Source organism: Grammomys surdaster, unplaced genomic scaffold, assembly GCF_004785775.1.
Source record: "Grammomys surdaster isolate TR1022 unplaced genomic scaffold, NIH_TR_1.0 201, whole genome shotgun sequence".
NCBI classification, from domain to species: Eukaryota; Metazoa; Chordata; class Mammalia; order Rodentia; family Muridae; genus Grammomys; species Grammomys surdaster.
The window spans coordinates 4,936,513-4,959,570 of NW_021604646.1; positions in this window are offsets into that span (position 1 = coordinate 4,936,513).

Consider the following 23,058-nt stretch of genomic DNA (forward strand, 5'->3'; position numbering starts at 1 on the left):
AAGGAAGGAAGGAAGGAAGGAAGGAAGGAAGGAAGGAAGGAAGGAAGAAAGAAAGGAGGAAAGAAGGAAGGAAGGAAGAAAGGAGGAAAGAAAGAGAGATAGAGAACAAATCATGCCAAATATGCAGGAAGGAATACCAGTGATTTTAAGAGCATCCATATATCCTTACGCTTTGGCCAGTATCCAAAGAAAAAGACAACAGAAATGAAAGGAATAGCTACCTGCTTCTCAATCAGAATATAGAAAAATGGGCAGTCCCAGTTGAGCTTTATGATGGCTAATAGATTCTGCACTAAAAGGTTTGAGTTCTGACAAGGACAAACACATTACCTTATGTTGAACCAATATAGCAAGAGATGGGCCTTTAGTCAAGTCCTTGTCTGTCTCATCTGGATTAACTCTTAAAGCAGGAGATAAGGGTTTATCTCCATTTCAGTGTGGAGTCCAAGGTTTGCTATAACAGACCCATAATGAGGTGGATCCTGGGGGCTTGTAGACTGGCCTTGCATTCTATTAACTTCTTTCTGATTACTGATACAAAGTGATGAGCTGTATTTGCCACTGTTTCCATGCCATTACTGTCAGGCCATGGTAGAGTATGTCTCTTTCAGCTGTAAGGCAGAATAACCCTTTTCTTCTTTTAATTGCCTTTTGTTGGCTATTGTGTCTCTGCAATGAGAAAGCATCTATAACAAGAGTCTTCATCCCATACAAGGAAATGCTTTGTTGACAAACCAGATTCTAGCCCAGAGACTAGTCCAAAGACAGAGATGGGATGCAAATCAGCTTTAGTCTTCACAATTATCAGAAACCTTTATGAAAAACTTGTATGATCAGTTTCAACTTGGGGCTTTTAACTACAGATACAGAAATTGAATGTTTCATGCCTACAAATAAGAGGCTTAAAATTATGCATAAAATGTGCGAATTCTTCTTTGTTTTAAACAACACTAAAGCTCTTACAATATTATATTAATATTTCCAGTTTGTGCAAAAATAATTGCATTGTCATAATTTATTACAAATCCACATAAAGAAATATCATATAGGCAAATCCACTAGAATAAACATTAGCAAATTTATTTCAAAATGTTATAGTTCATGATATAAGTGAAATGATGGTGGGGAATAATGAAGGCAATATTCTGGAAGAAGAAAACATGATTGGAAGCCTAAGTCCTAAATTCTTTCCATTAGAAAATATAACCAAGAATAAGATACCTCATCATACAAAAAAATCTTCTAATATTTTTAAACAATTTATTCATTTACTTTTATAATTCTACCAAAGTTGTATTTCAATGAGAAATAAATTTCATTTCAAAATGGTTCTAAAATGTTAATTTAAAGATAACATTATCTTAAAAGAACAACTATCAAAACCTGAGGATTAATAATTTGAAGTAGGTATAATAGATTGAGAAGAAATTATGCAGGAGAGGAAGATGGGTTTAGTAAATGAAAGCACATGCTATCAGGCATTACAACCCTGAGTTTAATCCTTGGGAATCTGAAGTGGAAAGAGAGAAAAACTCCCACAAGTTGTTTATAGTACACTTTTGCTGTGACATTCATGGCCAGCACACACATAAGTACATACACACAAATACATACATACATACACACACACGCAGACACAGACACACACACGCACAAATCAAATATCTGCAGAACAGTTAAAATCAAGTGATGTTAAGATGAATCAGTGGGTAACAGCACTTAGCACAAAAATTGACAACCTGGATTCTGAGTTTTATCACTGAAATTCACAGAATTGATTCTCACAATGTGTTTTATGAACTCAATTGGTAAATGATGGTATACATGTATGTGTCCACAAGGAAATAAAATAAAAGATAATAGATATGATCCAATACGATAGTTTTTAAAAACATCAAAAAGTTATTATGAGACGATGTATACTTCTGGAGGTTTGCATCAAAGAACACTTGCTTTGAAGCTGAAGGTCAGGCCACTTTTTTATTTCTTGTAGTTACCAGCTGGCCAATTAATTATCCTCATCTTGATGAGATACTGGGGCAAAGAAAAAGCTGAAAATGACCATCATATATCTTTGCAACGCCATTTAAATGAAAGTTTTGTAGTCACATGAAGAAAACGTTTTCTCTAGACACCATTTGCTCTCATCTCCTTCAAAGATTGCTGTAACTATGGAGAAGCATTGAGCTGAAGGCCACCAATATCAGCCCATTAATATTAACACAACTCTGCAAAACTGTGTCCTTACTGTGCCTGCATTGTCTGCTTGACTTCAGGTGCCTTTGCCTTTTTTTTACCACCTTCCACAGGTGTTGGTCCCTCTCTCAGGACTTTAGGATCATCTGTGCCCCAGTCCTTCTTCCTCATTCTTTGTGAGACTATCTTTCAAAGAAAGGAGATTTACTTAGCTCACAGGTTGGGATGTCCAATGATTTGGTGCAGCTATCAATTAACCTCTCTTGAAGGCTTCATAGCAATGGCCTTTAGAGGTGGAAGCAATAAATAGCAGCAGCATCTCACAGTCAAACAATAAACCTTGTATGTAGGTGCAAACCAGTGTTGAAGACAAGAACACTTACATTATGTACTTTTTGTTGAAAGGAAAAGGTTATAAAATAAATGCAATTGTGGGTGATCAAAGAAATATTTAATTGATTAGTTTTCCCAGAAAAGGCATGATGGAAATTTAGAACTAGGAAAAACAAGTAAATGTGTATCTTAATGGAAACAAAGAATGGATGTCATATTGCATTATCAATTACCTTCAGAGAGCACTAAACATGAAATAATATTAAACAGCCATATATAGATGACTCAGCCCCATGCCATTAGTCAGGGTCTCATTTAATGTACCCAGGGCTTATCTGATAGATCCCTTGAAGCTGTAACAACAAGGATACTGCCAGTCTGTCTACTGGGCTCTCTCAAAGGGGCTCTGACCTGGGCCGAGCAGCGAAAGGCCAAAGAGTTATAGTTGTCCAAGAGGAAGCCAGAGCTGCCCCAAAGAAGATGGTAGGTTGCAGAGGGCTGCTAGGAGCCAAGGTTGGGACCATCAAGTAGGAAGTGGCTGCAGTCAGGCTTGAGTACCTCACTGGTTGGTCCAGGTTGAGATCCAGCAATAAAAAGTTCAGGAGAGAAAACTCTTCCCGGGAGTGTTACAGCTTAATTAGACAGGCACTCTCTGAAGATCTGTGGTAAAATAACTTGTATACTTTATTCCTTGTGGTAAGAGCCTTATAAATATTTAGGAGTGGGTTTTGGTTTAGAGGCAGATGCTTTCTATTGGCTTATTCTGAGATGTTAGGGATGCCTCATCTGCATGCGGAAGGACTCAGGTATTACTCCTACATGACTGAATCTGATCAACATTACCATGTTTTCTGTCTGGTGGCACAGTCCACTGCCTCAAAGGATACAATGGAGAATATGCATAGAGAAACACCCACTCTTACCTAGCTGTGCTGCCACCAGTGTTTAACGTGTCAGCTCAAGGGACAACAACACCTCTCCTGTAACTAGTTGGCGGCCTTCTCTTCCTTCTTCCCAGGAGAACCAATGTTTATTTTCTTTTTTAACTTCATTGAATCATTTATTTTTCTTGTTTAATTTTGGGAATAAATCATGGTCTAGGCATCAGTTTGTCCTCTGACTTAAAAAGCCTAGTCAGTATCAACATTATAAGCTTAAAGAACATCTGACTCTCTTCATAAAATCTGCAGGACATCCACAGAACAGGGAATAATAATATATTTATTAGTAAAAAGAAAAGTGGACAAAAGAAAGTTGTTCCACAAAGGATCTATGGTTTTGAATACGTTTCATATGTGTTAAGAAGCAAAAATAGGACCAAATTTTGACTTCCTGAATATCAGCTGTCAATTTACTAATCTTTATTTTAAAGGAAAAAAATAAAGTACAAAAATATGTTTCATTCTCTTGTAGTAATTGTCATCTACAAAGCTTCCTGCCTCTATTTCTTCTTTGTCAAATTGTATCCCCTTGACCTCTTTTTGTTGTCATATTGTTCTAGCTAGTACTTCAAGCACTATATTGACTAGATATGGGGAGAATGGGCTATGGGGAGAATGGGCATCTTTGTTCCCAATTTCAGTGGGATTGCTTCAAGTATGTCTCCATTTAATTTGATATCAGCTGTTTGTTTGCTGTATATTGCGTTATTATGTTTAGGTATGGGCATTGAATTCCTGATCTCTCCAACACTTTTAACAGGAAGGGTGTTGTATTTTTGTCAAATGCTTTTTCTGCATCTAAGAAGATGATTATGTGATTTTTTTTTCTTTGAGTTTGTTTGTATATTGGATTAAATTAATGGATTTTCATATATTGAACCAAACTTGCATCCCTGGGATGAAGCCTACTTGATCATTGTGAATGATCGTTTTGATGTGTTCTTGGATTGGGTTTGCAAGAATTTTATTGAGTATTTTTGCATCGATAGTCATAAGTCAGTTTGGTCTAAAGTTTCCTTTTTTGGTTGGGTCCTTGTGTAGTTTGGGTATCTGAGAATTTTAGCTTCATAGAATGAATTAAGTAATGTTCCTTCTGTTTCTATTTTATAAAATAGTTTGAGGATTATTGGTATCAGGTCTTCTTTGAAGGTCTGGTAGAATTCTGCACTAATCTATCTGGTCCTCGGCTTTTTTATGGTTGAGAGGTTTTTTACGACTTCTATTTCCTTGTGAGATATAGGCCTGTTTAGATAGTTTGCCTGCTTTTGATTAAACTTTGGTATGGGACATCTGTCTAGAAAACCATCCTTTTCATATAGATTTTCCAGTTTTGTTGAATATAGGCTTTTATAGTAGGATCTGATGATTTTTTTTAATTTCCTCTGTTTCTGTTATGTCTCCCTTTTCATTTCTGATTTTGTTAATTTGTATACTGCCTCTGGGCACTTTAGTTAGTTTGGCTAGGGGTTTATCTATCTTGTTGTTTCTCTCAAAGAATCAGCTTTTGGTTTGTTGATTCTTTGTATTGTTCTCTTTGTTTCTATTTGGTTGATTTCAGTCCTGAGTTTGACTATTTCCTGCTGTCTACTCCTCTTGGGTGTGCTTGCTTCTTTTTGTTCTAGAGCTCTCAGGTGTGCTGTTAAGTTCTTAGTGTCAGATCTCTCCAGTTTCTTTACCAGGGTGCTTAGTGCTATGAATTTTCCTCTTAGCACTGCTTTCATTGTGTTCCATAAGTTTGGGTACAATGTGCCAAAATTTCTATTAAATTCCAGGAAGTCTTTAATTTCTTTCTTTCTTTCTTCCCTGATAAAGTTATCATTGAGTATTGTTCAGTTTCCACATGTATGTGGACTTTCTGTTGTTTCTGCTGTTAAAAAGTGAAAGATCTGTATGAAAACAATTTCAAGTCTCTCAAGAAAGAAATCAAATATTTCAGAAAATGGAGAGATCTCCCATGCTCATGGATTGGCAGAATTAGCATAGTAAAAATGAGGATCCTACCAAAGGCAATCTACAGATTCAATGTAATCCTCAACAAAATTCTAACACAATTCTTCAAAGACATGGAAAGAGCAATTCTCAAATTTATCTGAAAAGGCAAAACACCCAGAAGAGTGAAAAACAAATCTTAACAACAAAAGAATGACTAGGGGAATCACCATCCCTGACCTCTGAAAGGTTTTCATGGTGCAGCTTGGACGGATCACAGCAGACTAGACGGTTCCACGAGGGGGAGGTTTATTAAAAGAGTGGGAGAGCAAGAGGAGAGAGAGAGGAGTAGAGAAGTGGAGGCCTGCCATGACCACGTGGAGAGAGGGGGAAAGGAAGCGGGGAGGGAGACGGCAACCTGCAGGCGCTGGGTCAGGGAGAGCAAGAGAGTGAGGGGGGGCAGGCAGCCCCTTTTACAGTGGGCAGGGCTACCTGACTGTTGCCAGGTAACTGTAGGGAGGAGCATACCTGGATGTTACCAGGTGACTGTGGAGGTGGAGTTTAACAGCTTACTAACAACCTCAAGCCTTATTACAAAGCAATAGTGATAAAAATTGCATGGTATTGGTACAGAGACAGATACATTGATCAATGGAATAGAATTGAAGACTCAGGAAAAAAAACACAACTTATGTGCACTTGATCTTTGACAAAGAATAATCCAAACATATACAATGGATAAAGGAAAGCAGCTTCAACAAATGGTGCTAGTCTAACTGGCTGTTGATATGTAGAAAAATGAAAATACACCCATATTTTTCTTCTTGCACAAAGCTCAGGTCCAAGTGGGTCAAGTACTTCAACATAAAACCTGATGCACTGAATATAATAGAAGAGAAAGTGGGAAAGAGCCTTCAACTCACTGGCACAAGGGTAAATTTCTTAACAGAACTCAAATGGCTCATGTTCAAAGATCAAGAATTGATATGGAACCTCATGAAACTGGAAAGCTTCTATAAGGCAAAAGATAGCCAATAAGACAAATCAGAACCCTACAGATTGGGAAAAAATCTTCACTAACCCCACATCCCATAGAAGGCTAATATCCAAAATATATATTTAAAAAAAAATTCAAGAAGCTAACCACCAAAAGCCAAACAACCCAATCAAAAAATGGGGTATAGAACTAAAGCAAGAATTCACAACACAGGAATCTTGAATGACTGAGAAATACCTAAAGAAAAGTTCAAAGTGCTTAGTAATCAGAAAAATGCAAATCAAAACGACCCTGAGATTCTACCTTACACCAATCTAATAGCTAAGATCAAAACCTCAGGTGACAGCACACGTTGGCGAGGATATGGAGAAAGAGGAACACTCCTCCATTGCTGGTGGGATTGCAAACTGGTACAACCACTCTGGACATCAATCTGGAGGTTCCTCAGAAAATTGGAAATAGATCTATCTGAAGACCCAGCAATACCACTCTTGGGAATATACTCTAAAGATGCCCCACCATGTCACAGGGCACTTGTTCCACTATGTTCATAGTGGCCTTGTTTGTGATATCCGGAAGCTTGAAACAACCTAGATGTCCCATGACAGATGAATGGATACAGAAAATATGGTTCATTTATACAATGGAATACTACTCAGCTATTAAGAATGAGGACATCCTGAGTTTTGCAGGAAAATGTATGGAACTAGAAAATATCCTGAGTGAGGAAACTCACACCCAAAAGGACATACATGGCATGTACACACTAATAGGTAGATATTAACCAAAACAAAAAAAAAAGGGCTGAATACTAAGATACAGCCCACAGAACTCAAAACGGTCAAGAAGCTGAAGGGCTCAAGAGAGAATGACTCAGTCCCCCTTGGGAGTGAGAAGAAAGCAACCACAGTGGGGAGCAAGGAACCTGGGATAGAAAGGAGTTAGAGGTGCAGAGGGGAACCTGAACTGGTATTGGGTGGAGGAAAAGGACTGAAATCCTTGCGGGCCAGCAGAAAGAATACAAACATGCAACCTAAGGAGATAGGATGTTGGGGGGACCCTCCAGAATGTATCAGAGACCTGGGAGGTGAGGAACTTTCAGGACTAAAAGAGGAAGACCTTAGATGAAATGCCCTACATTGGGAAGAGGGAACTTGTAGAGCCCACCTCCAGCATAAAGACAGGGCATCAAGTAAGGGATGTGGTTGCCATTCCACAGTCAAAACTCTGACCAATATTTGTTGCTGTCTGAAAGAACTGCAGGAATGGAGAGCCTGAGAAAAAGAAGGTCTAGCGACAGGCTCAAAATAGGATCCAGCTCATGGGGAGTTCCCAAGACCTGACACTATGAGGCTATGGAATGCTCACAAAATGGGACCTAGCATGACTGCCCTCTGAAAGATCCAACAAGCAACTGAATGAGTAAGATGCAGATATTTGCACCCAACCAATGGACAGAAGCTGCTGTCCCCTGGGGTTGAATTGAGAAAAAGTTGAAAGAAGCTGAGGAGGCTGGTGATCCTCCCTATAGGTGGACTAGCAGTCTCAATTAAACTGGACCCCCAAGATCTCTCAGACACTGGAACACCAACCAGGCAGCATACACCAGGTGATATGGGGCCCCCAATACATATAGAGCAGAGGACTGCCAGGTCTGGTTTTAGTCTAAAGATCTGGAGTTTAAAATAAATAAAATAAATAAAATAAATAAAATAAATAAAATAAATAAAAAAAATAATTAAATTAAAAACATCTTTCTTCCTCTATTTGCTAACCTAGACATAGTTCTGGAAGCTTCTAACCTCCATACAATCTAATCTAGGCCTAGAATATTTTCAGCCTCTGAGATTTTGTGCTAAATAAGCTCATCTGGTACTAGTTCTTTTTGAGGTCTGGCTGGCTGATTCAATTCAGCTGTTCTGGCTCAAAACTCCTTTCCAAGCTAACTCAAAGTGGCTTCTCTCAACTTCTCCTGAATTGCTATGTTTGACTTCATACTAACTTTGACAATCTTTTCTAACCTTCTGGTTACTTCTCATTCTCTAGATTGTTCTGTTTATATTTGTGTCGAGTTTTTCTCTCTTCACTCTCTCTGTAAAACTTTCCTGGAAAACCTGCTTCCTCCTGTCTCTGTGTCTGTCTCTGTCTGTCTCTGTCTCTGTCTCTCTCTCTCTCTCTCTCTTTCTTTCTGAGGCTTTCTTTTAAGTAGCCTCTTTTCCTTCTCCTTTTCCTTCTCCTTCTGTGAACTGTATACACCCTACTCTGTCAAATCTAAATCTTTCTCTCACTCATCATGTTTTCTGCTACTCAATTAGACATCACTTTTAAACACTGGTGCTTCCTTATACAAACTAACTACGTTCATTGTTAGGAAATTAATAGTATGTGTTAAGACTGAGGTTCAGGACATACCTATTTAAGCCAAAAAGAGTAAAGATGAGTGCTAAGACTGAGTTAGACAAAAACAAGAAACAACATTTTTCAGTAAACAACACATCTTGGGGTTTACAGTATGATCAAATATCCTACAACACTAGAGTATATAAAGAATTATTCATTACTAGTGGCCAGCCTTAGACAAGTCCATTTAATGGCAAAAGAAGAGCGAATAGAACAAAACAATTTAGAAACATTCCTCTCAATGGAACAATGTGCATATGCTTACATTTAGTAGATAACATAAGGCAAGTTACTTTAATTTTATGTTTACTATTGGATTTATGTCATATACCACATCCTTTTCCTCTGTCCAATACCTCCCATGTCTCTCCCACTCCTTCTCAAGTTTATTATATATATATAGTATATTTTATGTTATATGTTGTATATTAATTATATGTTATATAGTATACATTAATATATATATATATTAATATATATATATATAGTATATATGTGTATATATTAAACCTTCCGTACGTGTATTTGTAGATGGTAATTTAGGATTGTATAATCATGAGGTTCAGTCCTAGAAATAAACCTGATTCTTTTCTCTCAGCAGCAATTAATTGATTGTAGGTCTTTATCTAATGGTGATGTCCCTAAGATTTCAGCCATCCAAGTTTAATGGTCAACCAGTTGTCATTGTTTGGACACAAACAAACACCACAACACAGATACACACACACACACACACACACACACACACACAACGGTATGTTCTTGATAGTACAAAAATAAAACTTGTGTGTATAATCAAAATGTGGAAGCAGAAGCATCACTCTTGGGAATATGTATATCCTGGCGTTGCAAATACTGAACCTGAAATCACAATTTCCAGGACAATGCTTCCAGCACAGGTCAAAGAAACTGTCTCCTATAAATGTTCAGTACAATATTTAGACTCTGTACAGGTGCATTGCGAATTATACACCTCTAAATAAATTAAATAGTCTAATTCTAATTTCCCATAAGGTAATTTTACTTGGAGATAGAATTTTTATAGAAGAAATCAATTTAGCCTGTTACTGGCATGCAAAAGAAAATTTGCACACAGAGGTTGCATGCAGAAGAAGCATCCAAGACCACAATACACCAAAGACATTTGTTCCAGATGCTCAAATTGCTTTCTACTGATCACTTTCTACCTCTTCAGTGAATGTCCTCCTACTAAGAAAGTTTTCTAAGCATCATACCATTTTCTAAGCTGACATTATTGTATAGGATGTGATATGAAGGACTGCCTACTCTGGCCCAGATAAGGATACCAAAGGAATCATTTTGATTCTAGAAATTTCGTTGAGGTGAGCAGTAGTAGTTCTAGTTAGGACTGAATGGGATCACTTTTCCATCACTATTTTAAGTGTTTTGATATCAAGATTTCTCAAATCCTTAATCCATGCATGGTAATTTCTGCAGATGACCAGTGTTTATATCAAATTCATTGTTTGTGTGCAAGTTTTTAATGACACAATGCAGCAAAGTATTTTGAAGACTGAATAGCGCCTGCTGGGAGGCACAATCTAAACATTAAGGTAGTAGTTATTATGTCATCTCAGATGAATATGGCTTCCTTTTGCTTTGCCTCCAGTGTAATCTAAATTGTTTGCTTACATGTATTTGTACTATTATTAAATGGTTCATGTAGATTTTGATTGAGGATTTTCATGTTAATAGTTTCAGAAAATCTTAATTTTTGTTCTGAATATTCAGCTTAGAATATAGCTATTCTAAACAAATTATAAGTAAAAGAAATTGTATGAGACACAGATAATATTTATGGAATTTTTCTTATTTCAAATGCAGCGTTCAAGGGACTCTAGACAAGATTGAGATATTTGGCATACCTTTCTGGTCCTGCTAGTATCATTGGAGAAAAGCCACATGCAGAAATTCACGTTGCAGAAAATTGACACTAGAAATCTAAAGCATACTAAAGCTTCTGATTTACTGTAATGTCAGGACAGACATGTTGCTTATTTTAGAACTTAAACAGCACATTAATTTTAGTTTACTGCAGCAGACAAATGGTAACCTTCCCTAAAAACCAAGCTGTTTATTTTCTAATATTCTTTTTGTTGTCTGTGTGGAAGACAGTGTCTCATCTTGTATACAGGGAGAATGTTGTGTTTATAAATGATAAAGAGAGAGAAGGAATATGTGGTCTTGGATGTATGGTGAGATGTGAGATAAGGGGTGTCTAAGTGGGCTCATGCTGAGGCATCCCTTCCACCTGAGGGACTAGCCACACAGGACCATACAATATAGAATAGAGTTTATTTGGGGCATGGGAAAGGGAATTAAGAGTGTAGTAGAGACAGAGAGAGGGAGGGAGGGAGAGAGAGAGAGACAGAGAGAGACAGAGAGAGAGAGAGAGACACAGAGAGAGAGACAGAGAGAGAGAGAGACAGAGAGAGAAAGGAGGAGGAGGAGGAGGAGGAGGAGGAAGAGGGGGAGGAGAAGAAGAGAAGAGAAGAGAAGAGAAGAGAAGAGAAGAGAAGAGAAGAGAAGAGAAGAGAAGAGAAGAGAAGAGAAGAGAAGAGAAGAAGTAGAGGCAGGCCAGGAGCATGTGGAGAGAGGGGGAGAGGGGAATGGGGAGAGAAGGTGGAAAGGGAGAGAGGACAGAGCTCGAGCAAGAAGGCAAGAGCAAGAGAGAGAGGAGGGTGCAAGCATCCCCTTTTATAGTGAGTCAGGCATACCTCGCTGTTGCCAGGTAACTGTGGGGCAGAGCTTAGACAAAATGCTAACAGAAGATACAATAAGTGAGATGATAATATTCTTGCAAAGCTACTTTCTTTTTTAATTGAACAGCCTATGCTTAGCATGCATCCATTCCTTGTATGTTAATTCCTCTGATTTCCTTCAAGTCAGAGCTCATTAATCACTTTCTTTCCATTTCTTGTTTTCTTTGTGTGTCCCATCATTATGTTAAAGCTGTTTTGCACTGAAAACTTAAATCTGTTTAATTTAATCAATTTTGGAAAATAGTGCTTTTCAGTATTTGAGATGAGGAACAGATTGTGGGGATGTCTCTTCAGTTATTATTACTTATTTTTTATCTTTTTTATTTTTTATTGGATGTTTTATTTATATTTCATATGTTATCCCCTTACCCAAATCCCCCCCCCGCCCAGGAACCCCCTAGCCCATCACCCCTCCTCCTGCTTCTCTGTGAATATGCCCCTACCTACTGCCCCCCACTCCCAATTCGCCATCCTCAAATTTCTGCCCACTGGGGTGTCCAGCCTTCATGAGACCAAGGATTTCTTCTCCCACCTATGCCCTACAGGGCCATCCTCCCTTACATATACCCATGGATCCATGGCTCCCAGGCTGGTGGTTTAGACTTGGGAACTCTGGTTTGTTGGCATTGTTGTTCTCCTCATGGGGCCTCAAACCCTTTCACTCCTACAGTCTTCACTCTAACTCCTCCATTGAGAACTCCATGATCAGTACAATTATTAGCTGTGAGTATCAGCCTCTGAATATGTCAGACTCTTGCAGACCTCTAAGGAGACATCTATATCAGGCTCTTGTCAACATGCACTTCCTGACTTCCACATCAGCATCTACCTTTGGTGACTGCACATGGGATAGTTACCCAGGTGGAATGGTCTCCAGATGGCCCCGCCTTCAGTTTCTGTCCCTCACTTTGTCTCCATATTTGCTCCCTTGAGTATTTTGCTACTCCTTCTAAGAAGGACTGAAGCACCCCCACTTGGTATTCCTTCTTCATGACCTTCATGTGGTCTGTGAGTTGAATCTTGGGTATTTCAAGGTTCTGGGCTAATATCCAATAATCAGTGAGTGAATACCATGTGTGTTCTTTTGTGATTGGCTTCCCTCACTCAGGATGATATTTTCTAGTTCCATCCATTTACCTAAGAATTTCTCGGATGCATTGTTTTTAATAGCTGAGCAATACTCCATTGTGTAAATGTACCACATTTTTTTGTATCCATTCGTCAGTTAAAGGACATCTGGGTTCTTTCTAGCTTTTGGCTATTATAAATAAGGCTTCTATTAACATAGTGGAGCATATATCCTTGTTATATGTTAGAGCATCTTTTGGATATATGCCCAGGAGTGGTATAGCTGGATCCTCAGATAATGCTATGTCCAATTTTCTGAGGAACCGCCAGACTGATTTTCAAAGTGGTTGCACCATCTTGTAGTCCCACCAACAATGGAGGAGTGTTCTTCTTTCTCCACACCCTCGCCAGCATCTACTATCACCTGAGTTTTTAATCTTAGTCATTTTGACTGGTGTGAGATGGAATCTCAGGGTTGTTTTGATTGACATTTCCCTGATGACTAAGGATGCTGAACATTTCTTTAGGTGCTTCTCTGACATTCGTGTTTCCATGGTTGAGAATTCTTTGTTAAGCTCTATACCCCATTTTTTAATAGGCTTATTTGGTTGTCTGGAGTCTAATTTCTTGCATTCTTTGTATATATTGGATATTAGACTGTGGGAAAAGTATAAGCCGCAGCGGTGGTAGAAGAGTCCCAGAGGGTGTGTGGGTGTATGGATCCCACATGCACGAGAAGGTCTAGGGTTCCAAAGGCTAGAGCTGTTGGCGACAGCAGACCCCAATGACACGAGGAAGTCCTTGGTTCCAGAAAGGTTTACTTTCATGATGGATTGTGGATGGATCTGGAAGTACCCCCGGTGAAACTCAGGGCAGTCCTGAGTTAAATAGGGAGAGAGAAGGGGGGGTCTGGGGAGGAATGCTTAATTTGCTCTGCCCTCTGGCCTTCATTAGTATGTAAATCCCTAGGGCATGAGGCCTATGGTCACACCCTCTACCTGCGCACTTTGGGATGAGCTATAATGGTCTACGTGACTGAACAATGTAGGTCAATGGAGATGAGACTTCGCGTCAGGACTCTGGGTTCTGTGGACGGTGGCTGAACGCCTGCTGTTTTTCACTTAGAGTCTTGGGGTTCCAGGCCCATGCACAGCCATGAACTAGGATACCCTTATGCAGTCTGACATTAGCCCTCTATCAGAAGTAGGATTGGTAAAGATCGTTTCCCAATTTGTTGGTTGTCGTTTTGTCCTATTGACAGTGTCCTTTGCCTTACAGAAACTTTGCAATTTTATGAATTGCCGTTTGTCAATTCTTGATCTTAGAGAATAAGCCATTGGTGTTCTGTTCAGGAACTTTTCCCATGTGCCCAAGTATTCAAGGTTCTTCCCCAACATCTCTTCTATTAGTTGCAGTATATCTGGTTTTATCTGGAGGTCCTTTATCCACTTAGACTTGAGCTTTGTACAAGGAGATAAGAATGGATCGATTTTCATTCTTCTACATGTTGTCTTCCAGTTGAACCAGCACCATTTGTTGAAAATGCTGTCCTTTTTCCACTGGACAGTTTTAGCTCCTTTGTCAAAGATCAAGTGACCATAGATGTGTGGGTTCATTTCTGGGTCTTCAATTTTATTCCATTGATCTTCCTGCCTGTCTCTGTACCAATACCATGCAGTTTTTACCACTATTGCTCTGTAGTACAGCTTGAGGTCAGGAATGGTGACTCATTCCTCCAGAAGTTCTTTTATTGTTGAGAATAGTTTTCGCTATCCTGGTTTTTTTGTTATTCCAAATGAATTTGAGAATTTCCTTTTCTAGCTCTGTGAAGAATTGAGTTGAAATTTTAATAGGGATTGCATTGAACCTGTAGATTGCTTTGGCAAGATGACCATTTTTATTATATTAATCCTGCCAATCCATGAGCACGGGAGATCTTCTCATCTTCTGAGACCTTCTTTGATTTCTTTCTTCAGAGACTTGAAATTCTTGTCATACAGGTCTTTTACTTGCTTGGTTAGATTCACACCAAGGTATTTTACATTATTTGTGACTATTGTAAAGGGTGTCATTTCCCTAATTTCTTTTTCAGTTGTTTATCTTTCATGTATAGGAAGGCTACTGATTTGTTTGAGTTGATTTTATAACTAGCCACTTTGCTGAAGTTGTTTATCAGGTTTAGGAGCTCTCTGGTGGAAGTTTTGGGGTCACTTAAGTATACTATCATATCATCAGTTGAAGGCAGAGAGGTTCACTCTACTGCTCTTGAGTGTTGAACATCTTGGAAGAGCAAGCAGACTTGATCAAAAGAGAAAGAAGACTCATCTATTGTGAAACCACAGTCCTCTACTTTGTCATCTCAAACCTGCTGTTTCTTGCAATTATTGTGTTCAGAACTTCAGCATGCTGGTGATCTATCTTATTATGGAAAACTTAGGAGAGTCATGTTTGTGAATTAACCAGAATCTAACCTGTGGGCAACAAGTAATTGTTGCTATTTCTCTACCACACTGTTCATTTTACATCCACTTTGACCTTGATTAGTACCTCTGCTGAGCTAAATAGCTTGTAATATTTTTATGACCCCACTCAAGGCCTGGATAAATAGTCATCAAAGTGATGAAGTATGAGAATTTGCACTAGGAAAAATACATAGTAATTATGACCAAAAACGTATTTTAATCATATACTAAACCCACTTGAAGAGATGCAGTTAAATTTATATTGGTGCTCACTGAATAAAGCAGATTGCTTTTCATAGTGTGTGTGGGCCTCAGGCAATCCAATAATGGCCTGAGGAGAACAAAACACCACTCTCTGAGAACAAAGAAAATGATGCAACAGAGTGCCTTGAAATAATCTGCACCTTTGCTCTCCTAGGATCTCTAGGACCTTAAATCAACTGTTGTTTTTGGTTTTGTTGTTGCTGTTGTTTTAAATTTCTAGTATTCATAATCATATATATATATACATATAGATATACATATATATGGATAAAACTTGCTAACAGAAAGTGACATTGTGCTTTAGATCTATGTGATTTGTTCTGCACTACTGATGCTGTTGTCTCTGGATGCCAGTCAATGTAGCTACAAACTACTAAGAGAAAGAAAATGAGGATGAGACTGAACCTTGTGGAAGGTAATAAATCTTAAGCTAAACCTAACAGAGAAAAGAGTGATCTCTATTATAATATATATAAAAAATTACTCAGCATAGGGCTGAATGATGTCTTAATTAAAAGGTTTATGACACATTTGAACGTTGGTGTTTATTTTTTTCAGTTGATAGAGAAGAGATTGAGTTCTGGGTTCTTTGTGCAGTAACAATATTTTTTTTTTCATGTTCGATACATTTAAAGAATCAATAGGATATAAAATTAAAGTAGTGTTTGGTTTGTTGCCTTCATGTCTCTTTTTGATTATTAGAAATGTTGAGAATGGCCAGAAATCTCTTTTACATAAATGAAGATGTTGAAGTGGGGTGAGGTACTGAATATTATGCTACTGGATGATTATGAATGTAGAGGCATCATTAGAAAAGAAACTTTGAAACAGTGATTTCAAGCTTATTAGTGTTGATATTTTAAGTATGTGTAGGATATCAAGGTGAAAGTATCAACTAGCAAAAGAGAAAAAAATGGTCTAGTATGTCTGTCTTGCACTTTTTCATAATTTTACCTCTAAATATCCTTTCATCTTTTTAGCAACAATTTAGAACTATTTTTTTCTTATTACATTTTTTTCTTTCTCAGGAAAATAGTTCTATTTATTGATGTTCCTAAAAAATAAAGCTGGGAGAGTGGCATAAGAAATGTTTAACGCTGTTGGTTGTGCTATTTTTTTTTGGTTTTCCTCGTGACATAAATTTTTAGAAAATGCTTTTGCAGTTGAAACAGAAACTGTATTGGAAACCAGAAAAACATAAATAAAGAATCTATTATTAAATGACCTAATAAATAATGAACAAGAAATGCAGTTCCAATTCAGTGGGCCTAAGAAAGAAGGAGAAAATCATTGCAAAATTAGTATTTATTTATCCTTTAGTTACTCTATTTACATTATTATGATTTGCTTAGTGCATTGTTGTTTTACTTCAGCTACCTAAATAGAAAACAGTAATTAACTAATGTTTACACTTTCTTTTATGAACTGGGTTTGTAAACATGTCAATGGCTGATAAATTGTTTTCACTGTACAATGATTATGTTTTTTTCTCCAAGATTTGTTTTCATCAATACTCTAAAATGTATTCTGAATAGTTCTTTGTAATATTCGTCTTTTAAACTTTTTAGTGTCTTTCTTGAGGTATAATTGTATGCGATATTTAAGAAATGCACTGTTTTTCTATGCATCTATTTCTAAGCCAGTACAATGAACATGTCAATCATTCTACATATTTTCTGGTATCTCTTTGTAATACATTTTATTCTATCTCTGTTCTTACATGTTTTGTCTTTAATTCTTCTGCTTGTTTTCCATCATAATAGATGCTATAAAACCCAAGTTTTAAGAATTAAACTTAATTATAATGGAACTGGGCAGATAGCTCAGTGGTAATGAACACTGGACACTCTTGAAGAGGATTTGAGTTGAGTTCTCAACACCCACAAAGTGGCTCACAACTGTCTATTCCTCCAGTCTGAAAGATCTGATACACTTTCTCTTTATCAGTTGGTTTGTGTCTGGCCAGCACAAAGCACACACTTAGTTAAGTTTTCATTGTTGTTTTCTGCTTTTAATGTTAAAAGATCTTACAAAAAAAAGGATATATATAGCTTCAGAGAATGTTGAATTCTCAGACCTATCAGCTCTTTTCTGTCCTTCTGAGATCTGTGATTGAGAAGAACGGAGATCTTGAGGTTGTGAAGGGCATACACAAATCCATGAAATCAATGTACTCAAAGTTCATGATCTCCAGATTTACCAGGGCACTCTGGATCTACAGGGGTCATTTTGCCTGAATTATAGAAGCCTGCACACTCTGGCCCTTGTTTAAAGATTAAGAAGCACCGTTCTGCCATACAAGATGGCATGCTTTCCCCAAGGAGGTAACCTTGTCATCCTTCCTGGCTAGCAGACAGATAACTAAACTCAAATGTCAACATTACTAATATGGGAAAACACTGTTTCAGCAGGACCCAAAGAAACTTTATAATCATTCAACATATGCTACCTAGAAGTTGAACAATATTTACAGAAATGGATTTGAGGTTTCCAGATAAAGGAGAGGTATCTACTTTGGAGGATTCTCCAAGAATGCAAAGGTTAACACATTGCAGCAAGTACACTCAGATAACTTATTAACATGTTACCAGGATGACTGCTGTTAGCAGACAGGGAATTATCTCCTAGACTACACACGGCAGAAAGAGCAAAATAAATATAAGAAGATTCAGAGAAATGTATTGCTGTACATCGAAATTTATACACAATGAGGAGTCCCATTAGATTCCTAACTGCAAATTGTAGGCTGAACCTTGCTGATGAAATAAGAAATGTACTGCAGAGGACAGAACCAGTGTCATTGAGAGACCCAAGGAATATGATTCTATGTACTACCTGCATGGGAATAAAAGTTGCCATTGGAGACCACACATTATTTACCTGAGTAGGATGATAACATCTAGAAAAGGAACACAACATCAGATGTTATTATGTGACTGCTTGGCAAAATCCCAGTTACAAAGTTATCATGCATGCAGTAAATTCCTCATGACAACCAGAAGGACCAGATTCAAACCAGTTACTAATATGTTTAATAGAGCTCACTGTCTCTAAGGACAATACTGATAGAAATACAAAAGAGAGCTAGATAAGTTATGGAGACACAGGCAATCATGTTCAGATGATCGAGAGTCTAACTGATGTCTCCTGTGTGGAAGGCACGGTAGTTCCTTACGTAAACAAGATGCCAGACTTCTATGAGGAAAAGCCTTTCTCTCTGACTCCCATCTTCCTACCTCTCATTTCTGTCTACGATGCTCTCTTCTACACTCTTCTGTATTCTCTTATCTCCTAACTGTGGTGATTGTTAATCGTGTAAGAGGTTTCCCTTGATTTATTCCAAGTATGATACTTCGTTGCCTATGTAGAACTCAGCAACTCTGGAGTCTGTATGTATTGCACTCAGACATCCATGCTCATCAGGTATCCTTCCTCCTCCATAGTTTAATTGCTGCTACCCATGCTGACTTGTGAATAATGGCTGTAGCCTTGTGGAATTTTCCATTAAAATGTTAGCAAATGTTTTAGCTGTATGTCTAATATACCCAGAAAAACTCCTTTTTGCTTCTCAACAGTTTTTCTTTACATGTGTGATTCTTGTGTAATGCTAGAAGAAGTATGTAATAAATAGACATTTTGGGAAGAATCTCTGGAATTTATCATATGTTAGAACACAGTCGAACTTACTTTTATAAGTAAGTATAATTGTGTAAATGCAGACTGTTACACACTAATGTGTACAAATAAGCAAATTTCCTCACTCTTAGACAAATAGAATAATCAAGAGCACAAAGATAGAAGGAAGAACAATGTCATTATTTTAGATCATACTTGTGTATATCAAAATGTTTTCTATATAATGATAATACAGTCTCATTACATTTAAAAGGTAATCACCTCGTATTAATGATTACTACTTATGAACATTTTCCATAGTCCTTAATAACAGAAGAAAAAAGAGTACTTTGGATAATACACTCAAACAATTTTACAGGGTGATGGGCATATAAAAGTAACTTCTTTGTGCATATAGGCAGCCTTGTAGTTACTATACATTAAATATTCTAATCTTTGAAAGGACAACATTAAATAAATATATCCCATAGAAGGAGTTAATAAAATAGTTCAGGCTTTGAATTAGATTTGCTTCCTGAGTATCTGTGAATGGAATTGCCCATAGACCTTGGAGATTTGAATACCAAAATCCATGAATGCTCAAGCCATTATATAAAATGGGATGATATTTGCATATATCCCACATAAATATTCCTGTAGATTCTACAACATCTCTAGGTTGAATATAATATAAAACATATAAATGACATTCAAATATCATTTATACTGTATTCTGATAAATGATAAGCAAATGAATTATCTACATATTAAACACAAAAGTAAATTTTTCCTGAATATTTTTTAACACAGTGTGGTTCAATCCACAGATGGAACATTTGCAGATAAGGAAGGTTGAGTATAAATGCTTATATTTAAAAATAAGTTTTGGAGATGCTCTGAGAATCTTCAGGGCTAGTATCCCAACTCCTTAGCAAACTGCTCAGATACCCACCCACAGAAATCAACCAGTGGTAGTACAGTTAATTATTTGGTTTTAAAATAGGTTAATTATATATATATATATATATATATATATATATATATATATATAGTGCTATTATGAAAAATACTCCACTCTTTAAGACTTACATGATTATCATGACAGGTGGGAAATGAATTAACAGACAATAGTGGTTTTTCCTTGTGCTCATTCAAAGACAGACTCAACATATTTATGCAGTACCTAAATATTCTGTAAGAAATTTTGCATTCAGGCAACATTCTTATTCATAATTATCTGTCAAATGGTGAAGTGTAAGAAAACAAGTTATCTACAGTTTTAATATAACTAGTCCCAGGAAAATATGAAATCTGTACTGCTTTCCCAGTGTTCTATATCTGATATAAATGGCTCCTATTTATGTTCAGCCTTAAGCCAAAATCATGGTTGACAACAGTCTTGGAGAAAACAGCCACATTCTCAAAACCAACAATGGTAACATTTTATTTGAGTAATAAATAGAAACATGGCTCCTGGATAAATGATGTATTCTAGTCACAAGTATATAAACATAATAAGCAATAAGTATTCAAACCAAAGTTTCATCCAAAGGGTAAAAGATACAAGATGAAATCACACATGCCACCTAGGTATAAGAAACTCTGAAAAATCTCTGCATGGATAAAATAATATAGGTACATGTAGGTGGGTTTGATTTAATATACACTCCCACTTAAGACCTAGTTGTACCATGTAGATCTAGCAATTAGATTAGGAATGCATTATAGCATATTTGTATTTATAAAAAAAACCACCTTTCATAAAAATTCAATCTTATTGCTATTGCTCTATTATTATAAGTCAGCTAGAGGAGACTGCAATCATTTTTAATAAAAATACTTACATTACTGTGTGACAAGAGATTTGGCACTTTTTATGACTCTTCAGATGAGCCACCTGATCGTTGCTTATCTTTAGTTCCTATGACTTCTACAAATATTAAGCTTCATTGAATCTCACATTGCAGTATGGACAAATGAATCAACAAGACAAGCACTTTAATGTGAATCAAAGTGACTGTATGCATGACAAAATATCCTTGTACATTTTGTTTACTGATTAGGTTAGAAATCGACATAGCACCAACACACACAAGGTAACATTGTTTACTTGCCTGCTTCTTCCTTTGAGACAGGATCTCATTTTCTAGCTTTGGCTGGCCCATAACCCACATGTAGACCAAGCTGGCCTGAAATTCAGAGATTTACCTTCCTCAGTCTCCTAAATGCTTTAATTAAAGGCATACAACACTGCACTTACCTTCCAGGTAAATTTGTAAACAACTTTGGAGAACAGCGACACAGTGAATTGTATTGTATGTTGATTATAACTGTTTCTCACAAATGCACTGTACATCTGTTGATTACCGTAAGTCAGAGTATTTTTGACCTGTAGTTATCCAATAAACAACTTCGAAGACACATGTTTCATACTTGTGAGCCACTAAAAGAAAAATATGAATCTATTTATCTAAACATTTGAAAAGAAACGTAAAATTGCACGATAAGAGATACTTTTAGAAATAATAAAAGATTTTTGACTTGGGAATTCCTAATAAGTCAATATAGCACAGATGAAGCTTTCTTAGGTCAGACTTTAGCAGGCATGATAAAATTTATCATTCATAATAACCCTAAAAATAAAGTATATTAAGTAATAAATCCAATGAGGAATGTATATGTGCTTTCTGAAAAAAAAAAAAAAGCAAAGCCTTTCTGAGGGACACAAGGAAAGACTAGTAAATGGAGATCTATTTTTAGTTCATAAATAGGAAAATGTCATGTAGTTAAAATGAAAATTCTATAAGGTAAATTAATTTACACCTAAAATAATGACCTGGGGTGGCCGTTCCTGCTGTTTAATGTATTTCCGTGCATACAAATTTATAACATTATAAGAATGGAAAAAAAACTGGGTAAAATAATCATGAAATGTCAATATTGGATTTTCATTTATCAAATTTCAAAAGTATGTGATAAAAATGTAACAATAGCCAGAATATGAGTAGAATGCAGAGATGTTTTGATTTTTTAAAATATGTATATAATCTTTAATATACTACAAAATAACTATGAACCAGTGAGAAAAGCATGGATTATTAAATTAATTATAATTATTTTTTAATTAAATATATTTTGCCTATTGTTACACATTACAATATATTTCATGTATCTAAATATTTTAACTGAGAAAAGTAAAACATTTCCATTGTAAGTAAATATTTACCTGATGCTTAGTGTAATCATAACTTTGGTGGATAAGTCGATAATTTATTTTACATGATGTATTTTAATGATTAATGAATATTATAAAAAAGAAATAGAATTTAAGTAAACTAAATTTAAAGATTAAGAAAATAGCAATTGGACAAATGACACACAGATAATGCCTTCTTTTGAAAGAGTAATTGTATGTAGCAAAACAATTATAGTTTTGTAGATTTTAAAAGTAGAGATCTATAAATCAAGATTTCAAGTTGTGAATGTGTTTACATTTTGGACTCAACAGCCAGGAAAACTTCTGAGTCTTTAAGAATCCACAATTTAAAGTAATTTTGGAAAAATTACAACCACTCATTTGGTGTTAAACACCAACAAAGACTTTTTAAAACTTTCAGTCTAGAAATCTGAAATGGGTTTCACGGGGGCAGAATTCAAGGTGTCAGAGGATCAATTCTTATTAAAGTCTTTAGAAAAGCACCTCTCTCTTGTCCCTATTCAGCTGGTAAAGTTTACTTTCCTTTAGCCATTAGAACATGAAGGAAATGTTTGCGATAGTAGCATCCAATCTCCTACTCAGTCTCACTCTTCCTTCTCCTCAATCTTCTTCCATTTTAAATGGCCTCGTTATTATATGAGATCTTTCTGATACTGGAAGAAAGTCCTGCTATATTAAGTATTTCACCCAGATACATCCATAAAGTTGCTTTTGTTATTAACATCAATAGGAGGCTGAAAGATTAGAGTATGAACATCTTTGCATGGGATGTTTTTCTCTTATCATTTGCTATATGATGGGGCTATTCTCTCTCTCTCTCTCTCTCTCTCTCTCTCTCTCTCTCTCTCTCTCT